Below are 14,985 nucleotides of genomic sequence, written 5' to 3'. Positions count from 1 at the left end.
CCGGGATTCAAACCCTGGTTCGTCTATTTCCAAAGTCTAAACTCTTCCCCCCCAAATCCTTCTTTCAGGAGGTGGGTGCTGCTGCCTCTATCAGCTCAGGAGCACATCAGTCCCTGGGGACAGGAGCCACGTCTTTTCCAGCTTCCACCCTGCATGGCAGCTTGCAAGGACAGGCAAGGTGATTTTGTCTTTGCAGCCTAGCCCTACATCACCTAAGCCAATTCTGTGCAGTAAGGATATTTGGTTTTATTTATTAAAAAAAAAGTTTTTTCGGGCTTCCCTGGTGGCGCAGTGGTTGAGAGTCCACCTGCCGATGCAGGGGACACGGGTTCGTGCCCCGGTCCAGGAAGATCCCACGTGCCGCGGAGCGGCTAGGCCTGTGAGCCATGGCTGCTGAGCCTGCATGTCCGGAGCCTGTGCTCCGCAACGGGAGAGGCCACAACAGTGAGAGGCCCGCGTACCGCAAAAAAAACCCACCAAAAAACAAAACAAAAAAAAACAAAAAAAATTTTTTTTTCAATTTTTTGGCCATGCGCGCAGCATGTAGGATCTTAGTTCCTGACCAGGGATTGAATCTGCGCCCCCTGCGGTGGAATGGTGGAGTCTTAACCACTGGATGGCCAGGGAAGTCCCAAGGATATTTGGTTTTAGTGTTTCTCAATAGCGGCACACTTGGTATTTGGGCTGAGTCAGTTCTTTACTGGGCAGATTTATACAGTGCCTAGAAGGATGTTTAGCACACCTGGGCTCAAAATGTCAGAAGCCCCCTCCCTCTCCAGTTACTGAGAAAACACAAACCATGGCACCTCTGGAGAAGAGGCCTGGGAGGGGGTACCATGCCCAGGCAAGACCAGTCTGTTACATGAAAAACCACAGAAGATGAAAGCTTGGATTTGGAACTTGGACTTGGATAAAACGGTCCCAGCTCCACTCCACTAGCTATAGGATCTTAGTCGTGCCATACCAGGGTCAGCTTCCTCATCTGTGCAGTGGGGACAATAATAATGCAATCACCCCCAGAAAGCATGTAGCACAGGTCCTAGCCTACTTAACCTGTCAATGACAATAAGCTAGTAACATTTAAACCTATAAGACTTTCCATAAGGGCTTCCCTGGTGGCGCAGTGGTTAAGAATCTGCCTGCCAATGCAGGGGACACGGGTTCGAGCCCTGTTCAGGGAAGATCCCACATGCCACAGAGCACCTAAGCTTGTGTGCCACAACTACTGAGCCTGCGCTCTTGTGCCCGAGAGCCACAACTACTGAGCCCGCGTGCCACAACTACTGAGCCTGTGTGCCACAACTACTGAAGCCCACGCATCTAGAGCCCGTGCTCCACAACAAAAGAAGCCACAGCAATGAGAAGCCCGCGCACCGCAAGGAAGAGTAGCTCCTGCTCGCTGCAACTAGAGAAAGCCCGCGCGCAGCAATGGAGACCCGATACAGCCAAAAATAAATAAATAAAATAAATTTATTTTTAAAAAAAAGGAATGCAAGAAACAAAAGAAGCAAAACAAACAAAAAAAAGACTTTCCATAAAAATTAGTTAACCAAAGAGGACAACAAAATCTCTTGCAGATAATGAATCCTGATTTTTCTGTTTGTTTGTTTTGGATCTAAAAACACAGAGTCCCTACAAGACGAGTGTTTGGTGAAAGCTTGTCAAGTCAACAGTTCTGCCCCAAGGGAGGTGACAGCCTATCTGGGGAGCCCCAACAAGTACACTGACTTAGACACAGTTCCCCTTAGCTTTGGAATTGGCAAGAGAGAGAAATGGCTTCTGGAGCCCAGACTGCAGGTTCTGGGCCAGAGGGGTTGGCGGGTGGGATCCTAAGTTAGATACACAGTAGCAAAGCCACTTCTTTTTCCTCCTGGCACAGGATCCAGATCCAGAATCGGAATCTCACTCTTTAGGGCAGTTTTACACATGCAAGAAAAAACAATATATGTATATATATTTAGTGCCTGGCAGGAAGATTAGAGAGCGTCGTATCAGTTTTACAGATGGAGAAACTCTCAGAGTGGAGAAATGACTTACCCAAAGTGAAAGTCTTAGAAAAGCACAGAAGGACCCCAGCTGTGAATCCAAAGCTTGTATCACTGTCCAAGAATGAGGAAGTGAGATGAGGGTTTGGGAAATATTTCAGGGAGATGGCAGTGCCATCTGAGAGTGGGATGTGGCCCCAGGTCTGTTAGGGTAGGAGCGACGGTAATTCCTCGCTTGCTGCAGGTGGAGTGACTTTGGACTGCTGGCTACAGAAGCGGGGGGGCATGCCCAGCTAGATGTCCCAGCACACAGGCAACCTGATAACCCCAGCAGGCACAGATGGCCAGGGAGACAGGAGGGACATTCCTGTGCTGACACACCTTTGTTCACATGGGCAGAGTTTCTACGTCAGCAAGTGGGCTGCCACTCTGGGGGCCGAATGAATGGGGGGAGGGGGCACCAGTGTGAAGGACTTCCTCACTGCTAACTCTCCTGTGTTCCTTTGTTGCCTCCATCTGGATTATGAAATTAGGGAGTCCTACCCTTTGGGGATGCAGAAGGTTAAGTGTGGCCTGGAGGATGGGAAGCCACAGATGTTGCCATGAGGAGACATTCTCTAGGAGGAAAGAGCAATTCAGGCAGAAGCCATCTGATCATTTCTAACCTGCATAGTCTCTGATCATGTCAGTTATCTTCAGGCATGAGGACGTCTCTGCTCCAGTCTCCAGCTTCATCATTTCTCCTCCCAGATATCTTATGTATCTTTCAGTCACAGATTAAAAGTTACCTCCTTTGAGAAGCCCTCTGTGACTCCACCCGGGCTGGACTAGGTGCTACCTCCTCTGTGCTCCCAAGGCCTAAGCTTCTGCTCACCCACCACAGTGCTCATCACAGGTGCTAACTGCTGGGTTGTCTGTTGCCCTGAGCAGACTCCAAGGACAGGAACTGTGTGTCTGTCCTGTTCGACATCAGCTCCACAGCCTCTGGCAGCTCAACTAGCCCATCTGAGACATCTCAAAGAATTAGTGCTGGGGCTTCCCTGGTGGCGCAGTGGTTGAGAGTCCGCCTGCCGATGCAGGGGACATAGGTTCATGTCCCTGTCCGGGAAGATCCCACATGCCGCGGAGTGGCTGGGCCCATGAGCCACGGCCGCTGAGCCTGCGCGTCCGGAGCCTGTGCTCCGCAACGGGAAGGGCCACAACAGTGAGAGGCCCGCATACCGCAAAAAGAAAAAAAAAAAAGAATTAGTGCTGATGACCCCAGGAGGCTGAGGGAGAGACCAAGGAGCTCAACAACCTCTCCAGAAGTGGGGGAGTGAACCCTTGTGGGGACCCCCTTTGGGCAACTTTTTTTAAATTGAAGTACAGTTGATTTACAATGTTGTGATGGGCAACTTTCTTACTTCTCTGTACTTCACCTACTGACCTGTAAAATGGAGCTAGTCTGCCTGTAAAGCACAAAGAGGACACGAGGGAGCACTCAGTGTCAGTGACTGTAGTTAGTGCTACAGGAGGGGGCGTGGAGGCTCAGGGAAGTACATGCCAGGTCCAGAGTCTCAAGGCTGGAAAGGGTTCTGGCCTCCAATGTGTGCCTCTCTTCATTTTGCACTGCTGGTTGTCTCCTGTCTGTTCCACTTGCTCAGTCCATAAACAGCCAATAAATAGCTGCTGGATGCCTGCTGGGTGCCAGGTCCCAAGCTGAGTGTTGCATGGTTGATAACAAAAAAGCTTTTCAGGAGGGAGCAGGATGAGGAAGAATGGTGGGCATTAGCATAAAATCCTCCCTGGCTCAAATTCCGGCTTTTCCACTTCCTGGCTATGAGATATTACTAAGGTCCCTAATCTCTGAGACTGTTTCCTCCTCTAATAATGGGGAAATACAAGACCTCCCAGCAGGAGAGCTGAAACCAGGCACTGGTCAGCTAGATAAATGGGAGCCAGTTATTATCTGCAGCATCCCACTTTATTTTTAACCAACCTGTTCGCTTGGTAGTAAATTCTTCCCCCTTGTCCGGGCACCCACGACCCCGGTTCTCCTGTCGGAGGCCACCACTGTTAACAACTCGTGCATCTCACCAGCCGGCTGGTGCACACACCGGCAGACTGCCATGCCCCCACACGCGTTCTTTCACACAAACGGTAGCACCAATCAGCGCTGTTCTTTTCGCCCCTTCCCTTTTCCATCTACGGTATCTTGGAAGTGGTCCCATATTAAGCATTTTTCTTTTTAGCGGCTGCATAGTATTCCATTGTATGGAGTCTCTTTTGGCGTGCTTGCCGTTACTATTATAAATATGGGAACTCCGAGGACTTAGGATCCCTAGAGCTGTCGAGCTGGAGTCCGGCACCCGGTTCCAGCCCCGGCTCTGCCCAGAATTCTCCCAGTCGCCTTGGGCTCCCTCTCCCCACTGGTACCGGTACCGGTACCGTACGATCGCGGGGGTGGGGGTGGGGCGGGGGATGGGGGTGCAGAGAGGACCAGCCTGGCGGGTCCCAGCGTCCGAGTGCGGGTCGGAGAGTAGCGCGCGCAACAGCTCCCGTCTGGTTCAACCTTTCATCGTAGCCACTCCGCTATAACAGAAGCACCAAACGCAACGAGTAGTCTGGCACAATCGACCTTGTAACCGGTTTCCAGGCCCTCCCGCCTCGGCACCTGACCCCGGGGCAGTAACGCTCCGGCACCAGCTACTCACCCCTGCCTCGGCCGCTTCACCCTTCGTCCCCAGGCGCCGAAGGTTACAGCCGTCCCTGTCGTTTTAAGGGGGCCGAGCCCGGGCTCCGCTACTTCCGCCCCAAAGCAACATGGTGCCTGCAGGGAGAGGGTGCAGGCGTGAAGAGAGCTCCCCTCAAAAAGATGGCAACGCCCTGGTGGCCCCGTTCGCGCCCGAAGGTGACGTCACTTCCGGGGCGGAGGAGGCTGAGTGGTGCAGTGAGGGACAAACAAAAGGAGGCGCCGGAGGGGCGCAGCGGCTGGCGGCGGGACAGAGCGGCAGGGGCTCGGGGCTGCCGGCTGGGCGGCCGCGCGCGGCAGGCCCAGGTGAGTGGGTGGGGTGGGGAAGGGGGTGCGAGCTGTCACCTCTCGAAATCCACTCCTGTACGTCCCCGGCCAGCTGGCTGGCCCCGGGCACCCTGGGTAGCTTGGGCTCTGCCCGCCAGGGCCGGCTCCCTCGGGGCCTCCCGCGGCAGCTCAGTTCGGCCTACCTCCGGGTTCCCCATCCCCCGGGTCACCGGGCCCCCCCCCCCGCCTCTCTCTGCTGCCGCGGCGCGCGAGCCCCCTCCCAGGCACCCCAGTGCCTCCCTGCGCTCTACATAACCGGGAGTTTCCGCCTCGGCTCCCCAGGTCCCCTTGTCATCTCCTGGGTTCCCCCAGATCCTCACCCCTCCACACACACACGCCCCCCTTACTAGAGGTTCCACCTCTGGGCTTTCTCCTTGGCAGTTTTTTTTTTTCTGTTTTCAAAGGTTCCCCTTGCTCTCTTCTCCTGGGTTCCCGGCCCCCTCCTCTTCCCTTACACCCCTCCCTCCTCTTGACTGGGCTGGAACTGTGCCCTGACTTGGGGGCAGATCCCTGGCTATGCTTGTGGGGCCTGGCTGGGCTGGGGTTGCTGGGAAGCCCAGTCCAGGGTCTGAGGCTCCGGACCCTGCCGGTGTCCTGTGCATCCAGATGGGCCTGAGAGCCAGGTCTGATGAGGTCTGGGCTGGAGACCCAGCAAAGTTGGCTGCCCAGCTGAAGCAGCATAAACGCTGGTTCTTGAGGTTCATGATGATTCTGCTTCTTTTGTTGACTGCTTCTTTCCCCTGGTCTGGACTGGACTGAACCAAGATTGGGCTGGTTCTTAGCTGATGCGTGTGCTGCCTTTTTTGGAAAGGAGGAGAGATGGTTGGGGGGTGGCTGGCAACCTCCTCCTGGTGGGGACTTGGCTGGAAGGGTGGGGCCGCCCCTTGGTGACCATGCTCCCCGGAGGGCTCTTCTGCTGCCCCACCCCCGGAAGCCTTTTGAGGATGAGGTGTGAGGATGAGGAGGGAGAGAGCTTGGTGCGGGAAAGGGACTTTGGGCCTAAATTGTGGAGGAAGGATTTGGGGGAGCTGAAAGGCTCCCAGGGGCCTCTCCCACCTTTTCCATTAGGAGTACCTTTTACCCCTGACGAACTGTATCCTGCCCTTTGAGCAGACAGAGTGGCAGACAGACAGACTGGAGGCAGGAGGAGGAGGTCTGATGTTGGTGATCCCTCCTGTGGAGGGGATGGGGGAGTGAGAGCTTCGTTCAGAGGGACTGGGCAGTGCCCATGGCTCAGTCACACTGGCATTGCCTTCGTGAAGGTCAAGTTTTCCTCTGGCTCAGGAGGGGAGGCAAGGACAGATGACAGTGCTGGAGGACTGGCTTTTGGAGAGGTGCTGGGGCATGAATGACTGGGCCCTGCCTCCCTGTCTTCCCAGTTTTAGAGATTCTTTGGGGTTAGCTCTAATGCCCCTCTGCCTTCTGGGGGCTGTGAGGCACAGCACAGGAGCCCAAGAAATATTTGTGACTTCCTCCTGGAACTCAACCAAATACTCCATCCCTTGGGCACATCCGCTAGGAAGCTGTTTCCTCTGCAAACTTCGAATGGCCTTTCTGGGTAGTGGAAGCTCCTGAGGATTGCCCCAGTAGGTCAGAACTCAGGGAGCTGGCTTGGCCTGGACCTCGCCTGCAGGAGTTGGAGCGAAGGGATCGGCCTGGTTCCTGACTCTCCTGAGAGTGGAGGTGATTCTGGGTTTTCACAGACTTTCACGGGGAGTCAGATGGGTTGGATGTGGGGCCCTGGAGCCCAGCACACCATCTCTCCATCCCTTGACTCATTCATTCATTCATTCAACCATCCTTTGGTAAGTGCCTGGTCTGGGCCAGGAATGGTGCTACGAGAACACAGTCCCTGGCTACAGTCTGGGAGGAAAGGCAGACAGGAATACATTGATACAGTGGCCAGCATAATACTAGAAATATTACAGAGGCAACCCAGAGGAAAGAGGCATCAGCTGTGGGTGAATGTGTAGGGGGTGGTCAGCGTGTGTTTCCTGGAAGAGGAAGGGTTAGAAGAATCAGTGCCAGTGAGTCCAGAGGCCTGAGTTCTGGGCCTGTCTCTGTCATGGGCAAGTGACTGGCTTTCCCAGCCTCCGTGGGTATCCCTCTCTTTGCCGAGGAGGGGAGGGGTTGGGGTAGAGACTGGCTCCCATGGCTTCTGTGCCTTTACAGACGCAGGTGCTTCACTGTCTAGCTGCCATCACTCTGTGTGGGATTGCCAGGTTACTGACTGTCTCCCTGTGAGGCTGGAGACCATCTTCTGCTTCTTTCCTCCTAGCACAGTGCCTAGCATTGAGTAGGTGTGATAAATGTTCAGTGGTGTAAACAGCTGAAAGGCTCCACGATCCCTTTGTCTGTGTAACCACGCCTCCTCGCCCCCCTTCCTGCTAACTCCTCCTTGTCCTTTGGCCTCCCTTGATGGCTGGGTCACACTCCCAGCGCCTGGCTGGCTTAAATACTCCCCCTACCCTGCTGTAGCCTGACCACACTTCTCTCCCCGCCCTCCTAACTTGTCTTGTTCCCTCCTGTGAACAGTTCTGAGCAGAGTGCCTGGCATGTAGTAGATGCTCACTAAACAGTTCTTGACTATAGATGACGGTTGGGTTGTTTTTTTTTTTTTCTTTTTTGCGGTACGCGGACCTCTCACTGTTGTGGCCTCTCCCGTTGCGGAGCACAGACTCCGGATGCGCAGGCTCAGCGGCCATGGCTCACGGGCCCAGCCGCTCCGCGGCATGTGGGATCTTCCTGGACCGGGGCACGAACCCATGTCCCCTGCATCAGCAGGCGGACTCTCAACCACTGCGCCACCAGGGAAGCCCAATGGTTGGGTTTTGTGTTTGAGTCGAACTCATGTGTCTGGGTTGAGGGTGTGTCTCTGCCTGGATCCAGCTCACCCTTCTGTAGCTCACCTCTCACCACTTCCCGCCTCCAGTCCTAGATCCAGCCAGGACACTCAGCAGGCTCTAGATGTCGTGTTCTCTCCCCTCCAGGCAAATGTGCTGGTCCTTCTCCCTGGAATGCTCTCTCTCCAACTCCCACTCTTCCCCAGCAGTCAGCTCAGGCAACACCCTCTCTGGGGAGCCTTCCCTGACCCTACTAGTCAAGGTCTAGTGCTTCTTCCATGTCCCCATAGGGCCCGGGCTCCCCCCAGCAGAGCCCCGGGCTCTCAAGAGCCAGTTGTAATTGTTGCCTTGGCATATCCCCCGCAGACCATCTGATTCTCTGTCATCACCCCAGAGCCCAGCCCAGGCCCTGCACCGAGCAGGGGCTCCGAAACTGTCGGCAGCACAGCAGGTAACGCTGATAGTCACACACGTCCCTGCTGACTGTAGCTCTTGCTTCCTTGTAGGGAGGCAGCTTCCATGGAGCAAAAGGAATGCCAGGACCCTGCCCAGACAGATGTGGGCCAGCCTCAGCACCGACAGCCAACTCGCAGATAGCAGAGCCTTCCGCAGGGTAAGGACTGGGCCCCCACCCTCCAGGCCAGCTGAGCAGGTGCCTGGAGGGCAAAGGGTGGTGTCTCTGTCCCTGCAGCCCTTTGCTCTTCTCGCTGGAAGGCCTGGGCTTCTAGGGCAGAGATGCCAGGAAACAGAATTCTTCCTCCTTCTCCTGACTCAGTGGCCAGCTGAGTAGTACGTGGCTGCCATACTCAGGCTGGCGTGAACTTGTATGGCGAACCCCTGGCTTTTGTCACTCTGGGTGGTGGTTCATGCTGTCCCATGACCACGTTTCCTGAGGTGTGTTCTGTGGAACACCAGTGTCTTTGGTCACAGTGGTCAGGTGACTCCGGGAACAATATCTTGTCGTAGTCTGTGCTGCAGGACTTCTCAGAGCCTTGAAGGATGTCTCAGAGCTTACTGAGAGCATGGCGAGTCTCTGAGAGGGAGCTAGCAAGTCGTGTTTCCCCACACTTATTTGATCACGTGGACGTCTCTGGGGACGGGGGTTCCTCGTCCTGTGCTTTGGAAAACAGTTTCCAAAGGCAGGAGCGTGCACTGGTTAGGACCCAGACTTTGTAGTCAGACCTGGGTTTGAGTCCCAGCTGTCACATGCTTGACAAGTGATTGTGGGCCAGTCACTGTACCTCTCTGAGCCTCAGTTTCCTCATCTATGGAAAGAGGATAATATTAGCACCTTGTCTCCCTTTAGGGTATTTTGAAGATTAAATATGTTGATATAGGGAAGGTAGCACAGGGTGTCTTAGAACGTGTTCCCTAATCATAGCAGGTGTATGTATAAGCTGCTTAATAATTTGTAAAACAAACCTTATCAGTGATCTCTTTGGTCATTTGCGGAAGCTCAGGGAGTGGCCTTGATCCCCCGTTCACAGACGTGGAAACTGGGGCTCAGAGGGAGGAAGCAACTTGCCCAAACTCATCGGGAAGAAGGCAGGGATGTGGGACCTGAGCCAGGTCCTGGAATCCTGGGCTGGGGTCCTTTGTTCTGTGTCCGAGGGCTCCCTGCCTCCACCTCTCCCATCTAGGCTTTTTTTTTTGGCGGCTGCATTGGGTCTTCGTTGATGCGTGTGGGCTTTCTCTAGTTGTGGCGAGCGGGGGCTACTCTTCGTTGCAGTGTGGGGGCTTCTCATTGCGGTGGCTTCTCTTGTTGTGGAGCATGGCCTCTAGGCGCACGGGCTTCAGCAGTTGTGTGTGGGCTCAGTAGTTGTGGCTTGCGGGCTCTAGAGCGCAGGCTCAGTAGTTGTGGTGCACGGGCTTAGTTGCTCCGCGGCATGTGGGATCTTCCCAGACCAGGGATCAAACCCGTGTCCCCTGCATTGGCAGGTGGATTCTTAGCCACTGCACCACCAGGGAAGTCCCTATAATGTCTTGGTTTTAATGTCATGTAGAAAATGAGAGTCTCCCTTGATCTCTATCTCCAGAGATTTGAGTGAGGAGGGGTAGGTTCTCCCACATGTATTTTTACCATTTGCTTATTTTCCTAAAACCAAGTCCTGTTAGAGCTGCTGGTTTGCACCTAGCTCTCGTTTCATTTAATGGTCCGCCCTGGACGTCTTTCCCAGGCGAGGGTAGAGCTGTGGGTGAGTCCCGTCAGAAGAGGGCGGTGGGAAGTGCCTGATGTGTGATTTTGTTGACTATCCTGTTTACTGGGACAAGGTCAGCAAACCCCAGCCCTGCCCTGTAGGAGTTTCCTGTTGGTTTTGAGGAACTCTTACCTCCCCCCGCAAGAAGGGAAGACTGAGCCGAGGTCTCTGGCCAGTGATGAGCAGGAAGCAGCAGGTCCTACTTATCTGAGGTCAGACTTCCTCCTCTGTGCCAGGGAGGAATGGCATGGGCCAGCCTGAGAGGTTTTAGCCTCCAGGTTTTGGCCCTCCTCTGTCTGCCTGAGGCAGGGGCTGCTGTGTTGCGTTGGCCTGAGCCTGGCCCTGAGTCCTTTCACCTGACTGTCCTGGTGGACAGCCCGATCTTGGTCCCCCTGGACGCTCCTCTCAGGTTTTAGCCGTGAGGGTGGACAGGTGAGGCGACGGGGTTGGGGGCGGGGGGGGGGGCTGCCCTGGGACCTGGGTCTAGAGATGCTCTGCTGGGGCGTAGACACCTCAGGCCGGGTTTCGGCAGGAGGAACCCCCGGCCTGGCAGCCTGGCTCGGCAGGGACCGCCCTGGGGGTGAGGTCTGTGCAGAGACGCGTCCCTCGGCCGGCGGCGTTCAGCTCTCCGTCGGGACCCTCTCCCTCTCCCCTGTTTCTTTCTCCCAGTCTTTCCTGGAGTCGTTTTCCTTCTGGCACAGGCCACTTCGGGCCGCTTCCTGTGGGAGCCCGGGAGCTGGCCTCTCGGTGGACGATGCTCTGCGCGCCCTCCTTCCAGCAGCAGAGCCTTCACGTCCACGGTGGCCGCGGTCCGAGCCCAGGCGGCGCGCCGGTCACTGTGAAGTTTGCCATCTTACCCGCCACCGTCTCCTGGGTGAGGTTGTGTCACTTTTACAGGCGAGGAGGCCAGGGCTCGAGGCACGAGGGCTCCCGCCCAAAGTCGTACAGTTCAGGTGGCAGAGCCGGGATGTGAACCCGGGTCTGTTTGCCTTGGCAGCCTGTGCTCTTTTTACCCCACCTTCCGTTTGTCTCTTTCTCTAGGTTCTCGGGCTTCGGGGTGCTTCAGAGTCTCCCGAGAGCTTGTTCAAAATGCTGGTTCCCCTGGACCCATCACCGCAGCCCTGCAGAGTCCAAGTTGGGGGGTGGGCCTAGGAACCTGCACTTTGAAGACACTCTGCAGGCCGTTGTGAGGCTGGAGGTCTTCCGACTGTGCCGGCCAACACTGACCAGCGCGACTCTGTTGGCGCCGGTCCCCACCAGCTGCCGCCAGAAGGGTCGCCCTCGGTGTAGGAGCGGGGCTGGGCTCCCTCAGGCCCTGGATTTCCGTGTGTGTGTGCGAGCGGATGAGGTTTCTAGAACAGCTTTTACACCCAGCCACAAACATCTCCCTGTGCGCTTTCCCGACGCGTTTCTACTGCATCTCACATCTCGTAAAAAGTTCTTTGTTTAACTGTCTCTTGAGGACGTAAAACCTCAAAATTAAATAGACACTGCGCGACAGCCTCATGCCAGGAGCCATGTTGCACTGGAGTGAAAGTGGCTGTAAAATTCCATGGCTCTCACATGGCACCTGGGCACCCTCAGAGGCGCCACTGCCAACCTCATGCCCCCGGCAGAGTTGACCTGTTGGCAAACGTGCTGACCGGGCGGGGCGGCATAGGAATCCTTCTGTCACATTTCCCGGCTGGTGGCCTGGGTCGGGATCCCTGGGGGCAGCCCCCCACCAGCCCAGAGAGCCAGGCGACAGACGGCTTACCCTCGGCCAGGCCCCCTTGGTCCCAATCCCCTTGGATCTCAGCAGATGAGTCTGCGGCCTCCCGTGGGCGCTCCTGCCCACTTTTCGTGCGCTGTCCAGGAAAGCGGCGCTGGTGTTCAAAGCAGATCGAGGCCTGTCTTCAAGGCCCTTCTGCCCGCCATGGGCCCAGACCCAGCACCTGGCTTCCGGGCTCAAACCCAGAGCTGGGCTCCCCCACCAAAGTTTCCTGAGTATGGCCTGCTAGAGTTCCCTGCAGAGACCTTGATTCCATGTACCCCTCCGGAAATGGGGGTCTTGTCCCAGGAAGCATTTCCAGAGTTCTCTGGGTGCCCAGGTAAGTCCAGGAGACCTGCTGGCCTTTGAGACAGGTGGGCACAATGGAAAGGCAGACCTGGGTGATCTTCCCCACCATCTTCTTCTAGCTGTGTGGCCTTGGGCAGGTCAGTTAACCTCTCTGGGCCTCAGATTTCACACCCCTAAAGGGACTGATACCATCCCATGATGGTAACAGCAGCTGACGTTACAGAGGCTTACTGCGTGGCAGGCCCTGAGCCAAAAGCTTTCTATGGACCGCCTCATTCAGTCCTCACCACCGCCCTACCAGGAATAGACTCAGTGGCCACTTCATGGATGAGGAAACCAGAGCCCTGGGAGGGAAGTGACTTTCCCAAGGTCACATGCTGGTGAAGTGGGGAGCCGCCGTACCTGTGTTTCTGGAAATTGGGGGCCGAGGCCCAGGAAGTACCAGGCGCGGTGCTGGCACATAGTCCACGTCAGTGACCCGGAGCTCATGTCAGTAACACGTCAGCCTGGTGGGGTGAGGGGACGGCCTGAGCCTCAGGCCTGGGCTGTTGCCTGTGAGTGCTTGGCTCGGGGAGCCATGGCCGCAAGCCCCAGGTGGGTGTCCTTCACCTGTCACCCTCCCCCCCCACCAGGCCGCCTGTACCCTTGCAAGTTTGCATGAGAAGCATGAGGACCAACCTGTTTGGGAGGCCCAGCCCACATGGAGAGGAGTTTGGAACGGAAACTTGTTCCCTCCCCCCTCCCACCCTGGGCGTCTCCCCTCTTCTTTCCCGGGAAAGTGAGGGTGTGCCCTTCTACGCAGGGTGCAGGGAGCCAGGTGGTGCCCCAAGCCTGCACTCTCCCCGGCTGGGTGTGGGGACCTCCAGGGCAGTGCCCGTGCTGGGGCGGGTGCGGGCCGTGTGCACCAGAGCGGGCCCTCTCCTCCCCTCTTGCTCTGGGACAGAAGAGGCCCCAGGGTGCTGACCGAGGAGCAGATTCACAGGCCCAGAGCACTCCCAGGACAAGACCTGTGACCCAGTGTCTTCCTCCAGCCTCTTGGGTGTGGCCCTTCCCCCTTCCCTGGGAGAGCCTTGGAGGGACAGCCTCCCCAAGGTAGGAGGAGGGGCGAGAGGAGGGGTGAGGGGTGAAAGCCTCCTGCCTCCCCTCCCTCCCGCCTGGGAAGTTTTCCCAGCCTCTCTATTTGGGCTATAACAAAAGGCTCTCTGTGCCCTGTTTACCCACAGCCTAGCCTGCCTGCCGCGGCTCAGGTGTGAAAGCCGAATCTCTGCAGGCCAGCATGGGGGTGGAGCATGCTTGGGTGGTCGCCCAAGGGGGCAGCGTGTCATTTCTTTGACTTCTTTCCCCATCTGTGAGAAGCTTCAGGAGGAAATCAACAATGTGGACTAGGCTGGACACCTAAGGGGTGGTTCTGCGAACCGCTCACCAGCTCTCTGTCTCTGTCCTGTCCTGGGGTCCTGAGCCTGGGCTCCAGAAGTTCAAGGCCATTGAGAGTGGTCTCTGAGTCCTGGGAGGTCCTGGGGGCCTTGGGGAAGCTTGGAGGTATTTGTGCTTGTGGCTCAGCGCTCTCCTGGGTGTCTTCCCCAGCTAAATTCTGGGTGGGTTTCTGCAATGGCATGTGGGTTGGGATAAGTATAGTGCACCTTCCTCTGTGCCAGGCCTTGGGTTGTCCCATAATATGTGCATTATGTTATTTTTAATTCTCACAATAAGCCTCTGAGGTACTGTAATATTCCCATTTTACAGGTGAAGAAACTGTGGCTTAGAGAAGAAAAGTCATTCGTCCCAGGGTCTGAGCTCACCCACCCTGAGGTGTTGCTTCCCTGCGCCCTGTCGAAGTGTGTGTGTTACCCGGGTAGGGCAGGCAGGGGCAAGCTAACCTTTTCCTTACATGATAGATGGCAGGTACTTCTTGTAAACTCTTACAGTATTTAGAAACGACTCGGTGAGGGAGGTCTTTTGTTTTTTTCCCAAGTATTTTTTTCTTCTCACAAAAGTAGCAAATTTAAGTACCACATACTGGAATCATGAAGTATTTGTTGTTTTGTGACATTTTATATTGTTTTATCATGCATGATATATCATATTATATGCTGGTCAATATCTTTTATTTTATTTTTACTTAATATCCCTTGGACATCTTTTGGGTCACTGTATACAGATCTGTGAGGTAGGTAGCACTGTTCTTATTTTAAAGTTGCAAAAACGGAGGCTTGGGCTAAATAATTTGCCTGGCGTCATGGAATTATTTCATGCTTGAGCTGGATTTGAACCCATGTCTCCCCAGTTCTGAAGCTATTGCTCTTCACACTCCCCGAGATCTGCCTGCCACCATGGGGAGGAGAGGGGCTCTCTGGGTTGCCCTAGTTCTGCTGCAGGAACCTGGTCCCGCTTCTCTGCACCTGCGTGTGTTGCACAGTGGGAAGGGTCTAGCTGCATCCTACACACTTCTGCATCTCCCTGGGGCAGGGCAGGACTGGGCAGGGGTGATGCTGCATCCTTCAGTGTCCTCAAAGGCCGCAGGTGCCTCTGCGCCAGCCAGGAGCAGGCCAGTTGGAAGGAGGACCTGAATCTGCTGCCCTGGCGATCATCTAGTAGAGGCTGTCCCCAGCTGAGCCCAGCAGGTGTGAGGACCAGAGAGAGGAGCAGCCAGGAGTAGAAACAGTTGCTTTTGTTCCGGTAAACTTTGTAGGAAATAGTTTAAGCACACACGAACGTTATAAAACTAGAGCAGATATCTTTGTACCCAGGGCTCAGCTTTGTTCGACTTTCATGTTTGGCAATAATTGCTTCAGACACACACACACACACACACACACACACACACACACACACACACACACAC

At 55.5% G+C, this 14,985-nt stretch overlaps 2 protein-coding genes across 7 annotated transcripts in view; one reads left to right on the top strand and one right to left on the bottom strand.

The window, feature by feature from the left end:
* The window catches only part of KYAT1 (kynurenine aminotransferase 1), a 33,378-nt gene extending 28,536 nt beyond the window's left edge, over window positions 1-4,842 (bottom strand). For 2 of the 5 annotated variants that reach the window (XM_027104619.1, XM_027104620.1), the window contains exon 1: window positions 4,679-4,842. The gene's annotated coding sequence lies outside the window, so the exon portion shown is untranslated. The remainder of the gene's footprint in view (window positions 1-4,678) is intronic. The other 3 variants (XM_027104622.1, XM_027104621.1, XM_027104618.1) reach the window with 2 other exon arrangements.
* Window positions 4,843-4,888: 46 nt separating this feature from the next.
* The window catches only part of LRRC8A (leucine rich repeat containing 8 VRAC subunit A), a 26,480-nt gene continuing 16,383 nt past the window's right edge, over window positions 4,889-14,985 (top strand). Inside the window, exons 1-3 of one of the 2 annotated variants that reach the window (XM_027104615.1) lie at window positions 4,889-5,022; window positions 8,393-8,499; window positions 11,126-13,235. The gene's annotated coding sequence lies outside the window, so the exon portion shown is untranslated. The remainder of the gene's footprint in view (window positions 5,023-8,392; window positions 8,500-11,125; window positions 13,236-14,985) is intronic. The other variant, XM_027104614.1, reaches the window with a different exon arrangement.

This window comes from Aethalodelphis obliquidens, unplaced genomic scaffold, assembly GCF_003676395.1.
Source record: "Aethalodelphis obliquidens isolate GAN/ISIS:26980383/991018 unplaced genomic scaffold, ASM367639v1 scaffold7, whole genome shotgun sequence".
Lineage (NCBI taxonomy): Eukaryota > Metazoa > Chordata > Mammalia > Artiodactyla > Delphinidae > Aethalodelphis > Aethalodelphis obliquidens.
Note: the sequence above shows the minus strand (reverse complement) of the source record. Positions and strands in the feature narration are given on the sequence as shown.